At 33.5% G+C, this 16331-nt stretch overlaps 1 pseudogene; it reads left to right on the top strand.

Moving 5' to 3' along the window:
• The first annotated feature begins 4927 nt into the window (after positions 1–4927).
• LOC142633983 (G-type lectin S-receptor-like serine/threonine-protein kinase RLK1) lies at positions 4928–7326 on the top strand (annotated as a pseudogene).
• Positions 7327–16331: the final 9005 nt, after the last annotated feature.

Raw genomic sequence — 16331 nt, 5'->3', positions numbered from 1 at the left:
TTATTTGCATATTTTGTATCAAGTTTTTGGATAGTTTTTGTAGTTGGCTTTTAAAGATACTTAAATAGGTTGGTTTTCATATGTACATATTTTTAGCAGTACTTACTTGTGTATAACAGTGCTGATGCACTTTTACATTAACATTCAAAGCTATTAAATCACCCTTTTACATTAATATTCAAAGCTCTTAAATCATTGCAATTGGTGTGTACTTGTGTATAACATATTTTCCTATTTTTGTGTTGTTTTAAAGAAACCATAAACCAAAGGAATATGTAACGTTCACATCACTATGAATTCATAAGGCATCATCAACAATAAAGTAAATTGCTTCAAGTTAAATAATTGATGGTCCATTACAATCAAAATTTGATCCAAAATAGAACAAATTTTATTAAAATGTAAATTTTGATTACAAAAGCCATAATAACAAGAGTTCTATTGAAATAAACACTTTGATAATAATGTCAGGCACTTCCACACTCGGCGTGTCTCTTGCTTCTTGACCATACCCCCCCACAGTCTGCAATTTTTAGTCTTAGCTTGATCACTTTAACTTGTCTTGTGTTATACAGCTTGCCCCGGTATGAAGTCTCTTCATTATTAAGTTTTTTGTACCAAAGCTCTAGAATCCTAGGTTTCTCAACATATGAAATGCAATCGCCTAGAGTACCTTGCACTTTGAGAGTCTTTCCCCTCAAGTTACTGATGATTCAAAATAATGCAGGAAAGTATACCAAGCAGGGATTGATGAAACCTACAGGCAATATCCAACAAATGCCAATCATTCATATTGTAAACTTCTCTATTTTCCAACAGGTTTAACTATTATGATTTAAGTAAAACACTAAGCTTGTACCTATAAAAAAAAGAAGTAAAACACTAAGCTTGTATTTTGATGAATACTCGCAATCAACATTATGTTTTTCGTGGGATTGGGGAGAGGGGAAAGAAGAATAAAAATAATTAACAACTGATTAAAAGCCAAAATTGAACATTCACAGTATCATACATTTAGTCTACGCATCCTCAAGCCAATGTGATTGATCTTACAATAACAAACAAGGCTGTAAGCTTTTTATAAGGTGAATTAGTGCACTCATGCATGCTTACCAAATAAAAATTGTCAAACATTTTCCTATAAGAGCTTCAAATACCAACCACAAAAGGGATTTCAAGAATCCCAACAACTCAGATTTTTGAAAATAAAAAATTCATTTGCCTCACCCTAAAAAGCTAGTGTATATCAACAGCCAACAACCAATAAACATAAATCTAGCCATAGGCTGAATGTTTTCTTTAGCAGTTCATCATCAAAATATAATTATGTGCATTTCATTCCTACAAAGGAAAATTTACACATACCCAATTCTGCAATCAGTAGCATGACAAGGAAACAAAGAAACAGTCACAATACATTCCCTAAAACCTTTCATAATAGAGTGAACAATTAAAAACACAATACATTCCCTAAAACCTTTCATAATAGAGTGAACAATTAAAAATTAATCGAGTGAATAATTATGATTAAGTAAAACAGCAAGCTTGTATTTTGATCATTAATTCTATTTCCTCCCACGCCCTTCCAATATTAGCTTTGCTTGTTGTTTTCATTTTTTAGATTTTTCATCATAGTCTCAAGAAACTTGGGTGTGGTATCAAAACAACCCAAAAATCTCATACCTTTTGGAACAGATTTAGATCAAAACAAACCATAAACCCTGCAAAGCTTAAACACCCACCAACTGTTTTGTTTTCAAACAATCCCAAAGCTCAAAACCCAAAAAAAAAAAAAAACACTTAGAGAGTAGAAACCAAACTCAACATGAAGAAATCAATAAAAAAAAATAGCAGTATACTAATTTATCTTCCTTTGTTTTCCCAAGCAACCAAACAGAGCATATTAAGAAGAAATAAGATTGAGAAAATTTACCGAGCAGTGGGTTCGGTGATGTTAGGCTGGTGTGAGACGTGGTCGAAGAAACAACGGTGGCTTGGCATGTTAGGATTAGTGCCCTTAAATCCTATTGTATGATGCTATGTATGATATTATGTATGACATTATGTATGACATGATGTATGACTTAATATTGTGATTAATAAAGTTATTTTATTATTATCTAAAATAATGGTAACATGAATATGGGACATTATCATATAGTCCATGAGATGCATTGTATGTGATTTATGTGAAAAGTCACAGAAGATGTAAATCACAAGTTCTTTGTAAACTCAAAATTTATAGTTCGTAGTCGGTGATGAAATTGGGCATTTCATCTGCGAATACTATAACGTGTCAACTAAGATGATTTGTCTTGATCATGGAAGTGGAAACTTCTAGTTGATATGTTAATATGTTTTAAGAGTTAAAATATATTGAACAGGACCGCTGTGAGATTTATTATTTTCCTAACGACTGTCAAATGAATAATAAATCTCACGACTTCTATTTGCATGAACTCTTAATCCTGAGAGAATAATGGACCTGATCATGAAGTGTAGGTTGCTTTGATATATCAGGAGTGAGACCTGAAGTGACGGCCAAAACCTCAGTATGTTGGGCAGCCACATTTAGTGTTGATGGAACATATATTCTCAAGATGGAATTCATAGTCTCTTGATGGAGATATAAAATATTCTCTTGAGATAAGTTTAATGGTTTCAGTTATTCAGAGAGTTAGGCCTAACCACTTTAGTAAGAAATTACTAAAGTATATATATTTATGAAATTGGATTTCATAAATATATAATGAATAACTTTAAAGAATTAAACCGGGTACTTAAGGACAAGATGTAGTAATTTACAAAGTGGCAGTCTATATTTATGACTTTGTGTTACTACGAATATTTTATGAAGGGGTTACGTGTATAATAAAGTCTTGGGATATAATTTATTAATAAGGCCTAGAGTGCAATTATATTTATATAGTGGTATTAAATATAATTAATGGTAACTTTGGACTTGTCAAGAGTTGACGGAAAAGCCCAAGGCCCATTGGAGCTAGTGTCTTATTGGTCCCTTTTGGTCCCACTCCAAGCCACACACTAAAGCCCAATTGAAAAGGCCCAATAGGCCAGCCCAATTAGATAATCAGTTAGTTATAAAGGGAGTAACATACAGAATTTTTATCAGAAGAGATTAGAAAAGAAAAAGAAACGGTGTGTGAGAGAGTGTGAGACACACTTTCATTCTCCCTTTGAAAAACTGATTGAGAGACCACACATCTTGGGCGTAAAGTGGAATTGGAGTGAAGATTAAAAGTGTTCCCAAGTGCTTCTAATCTTTGTTTTGAATTTCTCCACACCAAGGTACGCTATCTTGTTCTTAAATTCTGAAATTTATGTAGTGTACGTTATCAATCATGAATGAAATAGATCCTAGTTCGTCGCTTTCGCTGTGGGTTTTGCATGAGATGCAAAACTAGAATTTTTCCTTCATGGCATACGTTGGTGGTTGTGGCGGTGGCGACGGCAAGGTTGAGCGAGATGGCGATGGAGAAGAGAGATTGAGAGAGAGCAAGAGTGATTTTGATATATTCGAATCTCAGATAAGAATAAGATGGGTTTGCTGAGTTAACCCTTTTGTTTAACAACAGTTGAGCTTTTCAGAGTTAAGTGCTTTAAATTTTAATTGACGTGGCAGTTTTTACACCCTTGATTTATTTTAGATGCATCCTGTCCCTTAATTGGACACTCTCCATTTCTCTTTGAAATGGAGAGGATCCAAATCCGGTGTTTACGTGGACTATTGATATATGGCACTGTCGTGAAGCTGTTGGCAACCATGTACGGTGGCTCTGTGTTGTTGTTGAATTTGAGATGGGAGGTTTGACTCTCGTTTGGTTGGCACTTGGCAGGAGTGTATTTAGAAAACAAGAGGTAAAATGCCACAAGTGTTTTGTTTTTTTTTGTTTTTTTTTTTTGAGCAAGTTACAACTTACTCACCTGTAGTTTGGTTGAAATTTAAGTTGTCTACTTATGATTTGAAATTTGACACTTTACCCACCTAAAGTTAGCTCAGTTAGAATTTCGTAACTCACCTCTATTAAAAGCAGGGTTAAATATGTAATTTTTTTTCCACTTTTATATATCTTTTCTCCAAAAACACAAAAAACATAAAAAAATATATATATAAGATCAAATAAGATGAAAAAGAATCTAGCAGAACACTTGCATCATGAGATTTCAAACAACAAGTAAGAAACTTAAATTTTGGTCAAATTTTAAGTAGGTAAAATATTAAATTTCAAACAATATGCTGGCAACTAAAATTTTGGTCAAATCATAAGTAGGTAAGTTGTAATTTGTCATTTTTTTTTAATTCTTAATTTTAATTTTAAATTTGGAATATACCCATTTAATTGCAAAGCGTGTTTCTTGCTAGATTTGAATCAGGTTAATTGGTTTTCATTTAATACCAAATCCTACGTCAGATAGGTCAGTTTGGTGTAATAAAACTACTTATCAGTTATCTGTAGTGAAATGGGTATTAAACAAAACAGGAAAAAGAGCTGAATCCATGACTTCTAGCACAAAATCTAACGAACTGGATCTGTTTTGACTCTGCAAATGAACAAACATGTAATTTGAAATGCTATATGTATTACAAAGACTTTCATCAAAAAAAAAAAAAAAAAGACTCAATCAAACAGGTGGATAAAAAATATATATTTTGTTCATTACATATGGTGCCGGCTTCCTTTGTATTGTACTTTTTTGTATGGTTTATATGTGTGGATCTTAGTCTGTGTTTGTGTACACAATAAAATGAAAATTTAATATCAGTTTTCCTTCAAGACAAGCGCAAGCTTGGACTAAATCAAAGGAAAACTTGTACTTGAGTTAAAAATGTAGTTTCTCTTGTCATAGGCTATTAAACAACAGTCCATTTAGTGGTTGCATTCATGAGTCCAATATCACGTTAATCATGGCTTTTTTTCATCCTCCTCCTTTTGTTTTCTTACTAATTGTGCTACCAATTTGTGTTGTTGCTCAAAATAATAGTGGTTATGTTAGCGTTGGAGAATCTCTCATTGCAACTGACAACACCACTTCATGGCTATCACCTTCTGGTGATTATGCCTTTGGATTTAGCCCACTCAGCCAAAGTGATCTCTTCCTGTTTTCCATTTGGTTTGCTAAAATTCCAGACAAAACCATAGTTTGGTATGCTAATGTGGATTATCCTGCACTGAGGGGATCAAAAGTGGAGCTAATTACTGATCGTGGGCTAGTACTTACTGGCCCTCAAAGCGATGAGTTAAGGGCAAAAATACCTCTGGTACTCTCTATGGTGTTATGAACAATACAGGCAACTTTGTGCTTGAAGATAGCAACTTTAGTAAGTTATGGGAGAGCTTCAAGAATCCCCGGGATACATTGCTGCCTACACAAATTTTGGAAAGGGGAGGGGTGCTTTCTTCTCAACAATCGGAGACCAACTTTTCCAAAGGCAGGTTCCAGCTACTATTCATTGATAATCTTTTGCTCAATACCATAAACTTGCCCACTGATAATGCTAATGATGCTTATTATACTGCTGGTGATTCTAGTGCATCAAGTCCTGGTTAACAACTGGTCTTCAATGAGTCAGGCTACATTTACATCTTGAAAAATAACAGCCAAACATTTCCTCTAAGTCAGGCAACGGTAGGCTCAACTGCTGATTGCTATTATAGAGCCACTCTCAACTTTGATGGAGTTTTCACCCAATGTTCTCACCCAAAGACTTCTAACGCCAATGTAAGCTGGACTGTGATATGGTCTTTGCCAGATAATATTTGTGTTTCCAGTAATGTACGCACAGGTAGTGGCACTCGCGGTTATAATAGTATATGTACCCTCAAACCAGATTAAAGGCCGATGTGTACATGCCCCAACGGATACTCCTTACTTGATCCAAATGACCAGTATGGCAGCTGCATTCCGGACTTCATACAAGGCTGTGAAGAAGACAAGCTAAGTCCTGGAAAAGATCTTTATTCTTTTGAAGTGCCAATAAATACAGATTGGCCAAACTCAGACTACGAGTTTCTGAAGCCTTGTACAGAAGATCAATGCAAAACGTCTTGTATGAAAGACTGTATGTGTGCTGTTGCAATTTTCAGATTAGGTGATAGCTGTTGGAAGAAGAAGCTGCCTCTCTCAAATGGGAAAATGGACAGCAACCTTAATGGCGGGAAGGCTTTTATAAAAATCAGAAACAACAATTCCATCACACTTCCGGATGGCGGCTTACCAAATCCAGAAGCAAATAAGAATCAGGACAAATTGATCTTCATGTGGTCAATGCTTCTCGGTGGCTCTGTGTTTTTTAACATTATTCTAATTGTTGCAATTTGTATAGGTGCTTTCTTCCTTTACAATAAGAAGCTCAAAAGATCGAGAATAAATTTTAATGTTGTGGAGATGAATTTGCAGTGTTTTACTTACAAGGAACTTGTAGAAGCTACAGATGGGTTCAAGGAAGAATTGGGAAGAGGAGCTTTCGGCGTTGTTTACAAAGGAGCAATGCAAATGAGTTCTAATGTCCTCGTGGCAGTCAAAAAGTTAAATAGTTGTTTCAAGAGAGCGAGAAAGAGTTTAAGACTGAAGTAATTGTAATTGGTCAAACACATCAAAGAATCTGGTTCGACTACTTGGGTTTTGTGATGAAGGACTACATCGATTGCTAGTATGAGTTCTTGAGCAATGGCACTTTGGCAAGTTTGCTTTTTGGAGACTTAAAACCCAGTTGGAATCTAAGAAATACAAATTGTAGTGGGGATTGCAAGAGGACTCTTGTACTTACTTGAAGAGTGCAGTACTCAGATTATCCATTTTGATATAAAGCCTCAGAACATATTTCTTGATGACTACTACAATGCTCGAATTTCTGATTTTGGATTGGCAAAACGTTTGATCATGGACCTAAGTAAAACTCTTACTAACATAAGAGGAACAAAAGGGTATGTTGCACCCGAATGGTTTAGGAATTTTCCAATCACAGCCAAAGTGGACGTTTATAGCTTTGGTGTCATGCTACTAGAGATAATTTTCTGCCGAAGAAGCGTAGATATGGAGTCAATTGGGGAAGAGAAAGCAATTTTGACTGATTGGGCTTATGACTGCTATCAAGAAGGAAGAAGACTAGATTCTCTTGTTGAATATGATGTGGAAGCATTGGATGATAGAAGGAAGCTAGAGAGGTTCATGATGGTTGCCATTTGGTGTATTCAAGAAGACCCATCTCTTAGACCTACCATGAGGAGGGTTACGCAGATGCTTGAGGGTATTGTTGAAGTCCAGATTCCACCATGTCCCTACCCTTATAGTAAGACTAGTTAATCATGTATTTATCACTTCATTAAGGAAGATTTTCAATCACTTTGTAAACCTTACTTGTTGTTTACAGTTAAGTTTGTTTTTATAATAATAATTTCTCTCAATAATTGTTACAATTGGGTTGTTCGAATATATTGCAAATAATTTTTTGTGGGCTTGGCAGAAATTGTCCAAGAAATTTATTTTGGTCACATACTTGGTTTAGAGGATCAAAACTCAATGCACCGATGTTAAAAAACAAATCAATTATGCTTCTATAGTTTTCCATGCCAAAAATCCATTTTTAAGATGCTTTCCAAAACTCATATGGTTAAAATTTTTAATTGACAAACTGCATCATTCACTATAGAATGATGAGATCTTGATAGTTAGGACCAACCATACAAAGCATGATTAATTATAATGGGTTTGATTCCCATAAAAAAAAAAAAAAAAAATTATAATGGGTTTGATTCACCTTAGTGACAATTCCCAAAATTTTCCTGATAGTTAAGACTTCCTACTCTAATATCATGTTAAAATTTAATTCTCCTAAAAGTTTAATTATTGAAAAATGATAAATTTAATCATTTAATCACATAATTTGACCACACCGCAACTATTATTCTTGGCATCATCACCATCACCAAACCGAACCACCGCTAGTAGCATGGAAAGCTATAATATGTGGCCATTGTGGGCTACCTAAGAACCTGCTACATGGGAATTCAAGGCCAGCCTTAGACTTGAATTATTCTTAGACCTTTAGACCCTTCTCTAACATTTTGAAATCCATTCTGCAACTAGAAAATCCAGTAACTCTGAGGATTGAACCCAGAAATTATTTTCTATTGGTCAGGCCTAAACATATCGATGGAACAATTGACTCAAAATGCAAACTTTGAACATCACAGAGGACCATTTGACAACGACTCACATTCAAATATCCCAGTTTTTAAGGAGTTCTTTGCTCTCCATTGTTTAAATTTCTTTACTTTCCTAGTCTAGGGTTTCTAAAAGTTGGGGATTTCTTCAATCATGCATTTTTAGGCTTCAAGTTACACTTTTAATTCATGGGTCAGGTTTCAAATTGTCTAGGTTGTTTCTAGATGATGTATGTGGGCTGAACTTCATGCATATTGTTGTTCATGCACACCCATTGATGTTCATGCACACCATGTGTTTGCGCTAATAGGTGAAATTCATAATACGCCTAGTTTTTAACCGTTTTTCATAATTATTATCTCATATTTCTAGTTTGACCTAGGATCAACTTTGTATAGGTATCATGTTTTGACTTTGATTATCATGCATTCGTCATGTACATTAATTTCTACGAGATCTAATGGTTAAAAATAGTCAACTACTGTATTAGCAAAATTTATTTTAGGGTTTTTTTTTTTTTTCTCTGATCTTATTTATTATAACCATTGATTTATCTCTCCTTATTTATTTATTCATGCTGTCAAAATGAGAAATTTTTTTGACAATACACGCAGTATGTGTATGCAGTTCACTGGGCATAATTTTTCCATCCTTCTCAAAGTTGTAATTGTATGTAGACCTCATCCACTTCAATTTTCAAGTATTCTAATTTTTATTTTACCTCGTTGATTAACTTGCATATTTAACAAATAAAGGCAAAATATATTTTGTCTTGCGGTGATAAATTTAAAAGCATTTAATTTCAACAAAATAGAGGGGAAATATATTTTGTCAAGACCAACAAAAGTAGGAGTTGTAGTTTCTTTTATAGCATAAATTGTGGAAGGAAATACTACATAAACAGAGCAGCAGATTGTGGTTACATTACCCTAATTGTAAAATCTGGAAATCATCAATAATTTGCTTGCTTATTCATTAACCCACTACTTAGATTTTTGACATCCAAATCAGATCTTTCAAACTCTTGAATGACAACTATTCAACATTAGAAATAGTAAATCTTCATGAAAAGTTTCAGATGATGGCACCAATACTCCGGCTTGCCTACCCCTTCATAAGAAGAGAGAAATCAATGTTTGTAATAAAAATACCCTGAAATAAATTTTGCTGATGTGGTAGTTGACTAATTTTAACCATTAAATCTCATAGAAATCAATGGTCTAAAAAATATGTAACTTCTTTAGAGTTACACCAAGTGTAACTTGAACCAATCTATATATATATGGTTGGATTCAAGCTAAACCTAGTATAACTTTAAGCAATATTACACCATTAAATATTTTTAATTGGATGCAAATTTTGATAAATCTACTGTGAGATTACATTACATTTGTATATTCTCTATACTTGCAAAATTTTAAGAAGATCAAAGAGTAATAGCTATGTCATCAATCAATTGTTTAAATTTAAATTTTTGTAGTTAAAAATAATGCATAAAAGATGAATTTATGGATTAAATGGTAAATAACATTCAATTGTCACGAAAATTAGCATAAATATTTAGAACATATAGAATATGTAATTCAACGGTGGAATTTTCAAAATATAAATTTTATAACAAGTTATTAAATCCAACATCCATATATATATATATATATATATATATATATATTTCTTTCATACTAGATTATTTAGAACTGGATGTTGAACTAGTGGCCTAAGAATTAATGATCATATCACACATAAGGCTCTGCCTTACATATTGACTGGTGTTGACTGTCAAGTGTATTATGGATCTATATCTGGCTAAAATGGTCATATACCACTATTTGGAAAAATATGTACGGATCTACCATTGTTTGCGAAATATTTTGCAATCTACCGCATTTTGGAATCTCGAGTTTGCCATGTAACTCGAGTTCTTGAAACTCGATTTCTTTGAAAAAATAGTCTTCAAATTTGCAGTGCTATTTTTTATGAAACTCGAGTTCCCCAAACTCAAGTTTCCAATTAGTAGTAGATCCCTACATATTTTAGAAACATTGGTAGATTGCAAAATATTTTTTTTTTTTTAAAAAGTGGTATTTGGCCATTTTGGCCCTCTATATCGTCTACTCACAACCAGTTCTGCAACTCCTAGCCCTCAGCTGGTATGATGAGAGTCGATTCTATGTTATGACAATACAATATTCTTCCAAAACACTGTTACAAAACCCAGTCACAGTTATAACGGCCAGAAAAGTCTTGAACCGCTTATTAGGCCTACTTTAGAAAGCATGAAAACTTCATTAAGAGTGTCGTACCTGTTTTGTATTGGTGATATACCGGCTATGTTATGTTATAATTTTTCAAAAATTACTTATGTCATTGTGTTATACTTGTACTAGTGTCTATGTCCGTACTTCCTATATCTTACTTATGTTTCACTCTCAGATTAACTCAGCGATGCTGCTTCCTACACTTTGCCGCTGCGACAAAGACATCAATTTGCTCGGAGCATGCATGGTTGGACTACTTTAGATTGAAAATAAAAATAATAATAATCAAAGGAAGACGTGTACTTCGACTTTGAAAAGTAGTTTCCCATGTAATATGACATTATTCATGCCTACGGGCTCCAGATATTCTGTCAAGACCTATTAAATTTATATCCAAGGTTCTAGAGTTCTAATAACGCTGGTTTGAACAGAGGTAATATTACGTGTATCGGATACATATGCTAAGTTTTCTTAGTTTGAATATCCTTGGCCTGTTTTGTTTTATATTATATATTATTAGGGCAAATTATAACATACCCACCTCTAATTTGACCAAAATTAAAATTGTCTACTTGTCATTTGAAATTTGATAGTTTACCCACCTAAGGTTAGTTCAGTTAGATTTCCTTAACCTACCATTGTTAAAAACATGACTAAATATATAATTTTGCTTCATTTTATATTTCTCTTCTCCAAAAACACAAAAACCATAAAAATACAAGGTCAAATGAGATTTTTAAAAAAAAAAAAATCTAGTTGAAGTGCTGAACACTTGTATCATGAGATTTCAAACCACAGGTAGACAACTTAAATTTCAGCCAAACAACAGGTGAGTAAAATGTCAAATTTTTAAATCACAGATAGACAACTTAAATTTTGGCCAAACCACAAGTAGATATGTTATAATTTGCTCTATTATTTAACTGTTTCTCGTAAACTAACCACTAATATATAAGTTCTAGACCACCAAAGTTGTGGTCTACACTATTCATTGGTTCTTAGGGACATTGATTTTCATATGTAGAATAGCTTAATCCATGACCTCTATAGCTAAAACTTGACTAACTAGATATGTTTTGAGTGTGAGAATGAATAAACTAGTGATTTGGAAAAGTTTTATGTATTGAAAAGACCCAATCAAGCATGTGAATACAAAATATGGTTAGTCATATGTGGTGCCAGCTTCCGTTATCTTGTATATGTCTGGTTTATATATGTGTCAATGTGTGGATCATTAATTAGGCGGTGTTTTTTAACACAATAAAATGAAGAGTACTAATATAAAAGGAAGACTTGGATTAAATCAAAAGGAAGACTTGCATATAGTATATACTTGACTTAGAAACTCAGTAATTCTCTTGTCATATATAGGCTATTGATTAATCCAATATCAAATTAATCATGGCTTTTGCTTATCCACAGCCTTTTTTGTTGTCTTACTAGTTCTGCTACCAAATTGCTCAAAATAATGGTAATGTTACCGTCGGCAACGCAACTCTACAACTGAGACAACAGCACTTCTTGGCCATCACTTTCTGGTGATTTTGCCTTCGGATTTCGCTATCTCATCCAGAAAGATCTCTTCCTTTGGTTTGCTAGACTAGATAATGCTGCACCCAGGGGATCAAAAGTAACGGACCTAACTGCTGGCCGTGGGCTAGTACCTAAAATACCATTGTTGGTACCTATGGTGCTATGATCAACTTCAAATTCAAATTATATCATATCAAAATACTAAGATTATGTTCTGGGGTGTACAAGGACCGAGAAGAATAAGACGCAAGGTGTCATGCACCGAACCATTTATAAAAGCACATTTGACCCGAGGATTTGGTCTACTCGAGAAGAGGAATGGGGCTGTGGGAGGGGATCGGTACGATGGGAGGAAGCTTCTTGAAAGAGTATACCTTCCCCCCCCCCCCCCCGGCATTGAATGCTCTATAACAACTTTATCAGCTGCATTAATGAGGAAATGACACCTGAACAGTGTTTTCACAGCTAGCAATTCTTTCTACCACCTTCAACAGAATCTTGATGGGACAAGTATCCAGAGAAGAACTATGAAGCATATAGGTGGAGGGCTAGGATGTCAAGGAGGACATATAAGAGGAATGAAGCTCTACAGCAGAGAGGGGGGGGGAACTTTTTGAGAAAGAGAGAGAAAAATAGAAAAGTGAACACTAAACAGTGTATAGCTTAATAAAAACAAGAGCAAGACTTCTATAAGAACTCTTTCTCGGAAGTGACCAAGGAGGACTTTTTTTATCAACAACTATTCGGTTTATGCTCCCTTATCCAAGAACCACTTCAATGGTCTTAGGTTTAGCTTGCAACGATACTGAAATTGTCTTCCCACCTCTATACAAAATAGTTCTATTGTTTAGGCTTGGGTATAGTCGCAGGGCACTACTCTTCTAAGCGGGCTTGAGCTGCCAAATCCAATCCTTACATATGTAATTTATTCAAACATTAAAATACTAATATTAGCTAAGGGTGGAATAATATAAAGAAAGATAATATCACAAAACATTAAATTAAACAATTAAAAATAATATTATTAAATGTTGTCATTTATATAATTTTTTAATATATTTGAATTTAGAATAGGTATTCTTGACCCAAACCTGTCTTTACCCATTTTTAAATAAATGTACTAAAATGGACTGAATGGAACGAAATGCTATACTAATGAGGCTCAACAGGAACGTAATAACAATAAATACTACGCTCCTTTTAAGCTATATCACCAGCCACATCATTATTTTCTTTATTGATTTGTTCCCCTAGTTTTATTTATAATATTAAATATATTAACCAATTGAATTTACACATCATCTTTGACAAAAAAAAAAATTTTCTAATAATATCTTAGATAATTTTAAATTTTCATATGCTTTGCCTTTACACATTCATCTACTTTAATTTAGAAAGAACTCCTTCCACACTTTTCTTTTTCTTTATTACTCTTTCATCAATTCATTGCCTCTCCCTAATATCTTAGACAATTTTATCCTCAATTGGTCTTCAAATTCAAATTATATCTTTTCAAAACACTAAAATTGTGTAACTCACTCAAAAACTAAAATAATAATATCAGCTAAACGGGGGAGGGGGAATAAAGAAAGATAATACTACAAATCATTAAATTGAACAATTAAAAATAATAATATCACTTTTTTTAATATGTATTTTTTAATAAATTTCGATTTAGAATAGGTATTCTCATTTCTCAACCTAAATTCTTAGGTAAATGCATTGAAATTAACCGAATTAGACTTAAGTTAACCGAAATACTATGTTGATGTGGTTCAATAGAATGAAACGTAAATCAAATAATGAGTGAAACTCATTGAATTGGTGAGTATGAAATTATGCTTTCAGTTTTCCATGCCAAAAACCTCTTCTTCTGATGTTTTCCAAAGCACAAATGCATTGGCAAAAGAAAGCACAAATGATGTTTCCTTTTGTGTGATCCCATGTAGTTCAAACCTTAACTAACCGACGAACTGCATTATTCACCATGGAATGATGTGATCTTGATGGCTAGGACCAACCCCACAAAATGTGACTTCAATGGGTACTACTGAGATTTCAAGTCTATGTTGACATCAAGCCTTTGTCTGCCATGAGTTTTTCAAAATGGTTTTTTCGGGAATTGTTGAGACTTATTTGGGAATTTTAGGAACTGTCAACACCTGTTTTCAAGTTGAATTTACTAGATTGTGTTAAGGTATGTATATATGTGTTCTTTAATCATAAAGTTAAGTTAAAGTAACCAAAATTGGTATGGTTTTGTTAGATCCTATAGATTTATAAAATTTGGATTTTTGGGCTCAAACTAGTGGAATTAGAACCTTGGATATAAATTTAACATGTCTTTGACAGAATCTTTGGAGCCCACAGAATAGGATAAAAATTCATTTTAAATTTTTTCATAGTAGGTATTATTATGTGTGGTTTGCTCTAGGTTTTAATGATCTTGGTGATGAATTAACATAGGTTTGGATTTCGTTTGAGTCATTGATGAACCCAATTGTATGCTCATTGTAGACAAATTTTCCATATTTTCAAAGTGTCCTTAATTCGTTAAAATCCTTTTTTGTGTATTGTATTGTGGATGCTTATGAACATTTTAATCTAATATTACTTTCCTATAATTCTTGAGCTATTGCATTTGCAAAACTAAACCGATCATGCTTGTATGTACGCTTGATTAAATTCTTTGTCATGAAATACTTTCAATGATCCTACGTAAATTGTTAACCAAAAGAAGTCAAAAAGTCTGATAACATTGATACATTAAGAAATCTAAGTGGCTATGTGAAAAACGATCATCAAGTGGAATGAAAGTCCAATGTTCCGCTATGAGTATTCAATTTTATGTTCCACCAGCTATGATTGTTCAATTTTCTTTGTTATCATAAACTTGATTGCTTTATTAGGAAAAAAAAAATTATGTGTAGCAAATTGCAATTCATAACATATAAAATGTAACAGAGGATTTTTATTCTGTCCAATGAACCTAGCACGTCTCATCACTTGTTTGTGGTGAGCATTGATTTATGAGGGTTTGACTTAAAGCCCATATTATCACTAATGGAGTCATGTCATATGAGATTTTAATCGATTCCAGACAAATGTCCTCTAAATGAATTTCCGAATGTGTATTTTTTGTATACTCTCATTTTCTAGTCTAATTCTAGCAATGCTTATTCCTTAATTATTGTATCAAATGCACTGAAATGTAAAATAGTTCACCAAAAAACCAACCTTTAGCATGGAAATTTTGATCCAAATTTTAACTCCATCAGAGCATAAGTACTTGGACAAACTGATTTTTCAAAAACTGACTAGAGATACATAGGTCAATATAGATAAGGATCAACCCTTCTAGGATGGTCATGCAAAATGATATTGGAAACATTTCAGCATGGACTTTAATTAGAATAAAGCTTATAACATAAAACATCCCAACTAAAACGCATATGCTTTTTAGCACTTAATATGATCTCTACATGCCTCTAGTTTTGCAAGATCTTGAGGATTTAAATTACACGCTGTAAGGACATAAAGGACAATGGAGGGATTGGAAGACAAGGGGAATTCTCCGCACGTGCATGGGGGATGGAATTCCCGAAGCAATGGTGTCGCCGGTGTTGTTGTCATGCCAATACAGGTGTGGCAACAACAATAGCAGTAATTGGCTGGACTGGAATATTATGGTTATTGAATAGCTGGAGATCCACTCATTGTAGCATCCACGGGCACTGCTATAGTTTGAATTTTGAAGTGCCCAAATTTGGCTGATGAGTAGATCTAAATTGCTGGGAATTAGGAAACCACGAGCACAAAAATTACTACATTACTTTTTCCAATGAATTTCCAATGTCTAAATTTAAATAGATCTTACTATTTATATCAACTAGTAGAATATTGGGCAAAGGTATCAACCTTTAAATAGTAACCAATCCGCAATCATGTCATTTAATGCTGAACTTAAATAAGAATTTACTTTTGTGCAAACAGATTTGCATAAACAGAGTTCCATACATGAGATTTTATTTTTCTGCAATATAGGAGTAACAAAAACGAAAGAAAGGGACAAAATGCCGAAGGTTAGACCAAAGACATATACAATGTGTTCATTGGATAAAAAACCTTTCCTGATGACTTTGCAAAACAAGTCACCGAACCAAAAAAAAAGAAGAAGGTAAATAGGTCAAAGTCTTGATGACTTTGATACGCAATAAACAATTATTTCTACGCGTTAAATGAAAGACGGTATTGATCTTTTGGCGTTTGGCTCAAGGCAACAAGTCAAAGTCTTCATTGAAAAAATTATATTGATATGATAATGATTGTTTTGAAGAATCACTATAATTTTTT

This window comes from Castanea sativa, chromosome 5 (assembly GCF_040712315.1).
Source record: "Castanea sativa cultivar Marrone di Chiusa Pesio chromosome 5, ASM4071231v1".
NCBI lineage: Eukaryota > Viridiplantae > Streptophyta > Magnoliopsida > Fagales > Fagaceae > Castanea > Castanea sativa.
The sequence above is the reverse complement of the archived record's forward strand: the minus strand, read 5'-3'. Positions and strand labels throughout refer to the sequence as shown.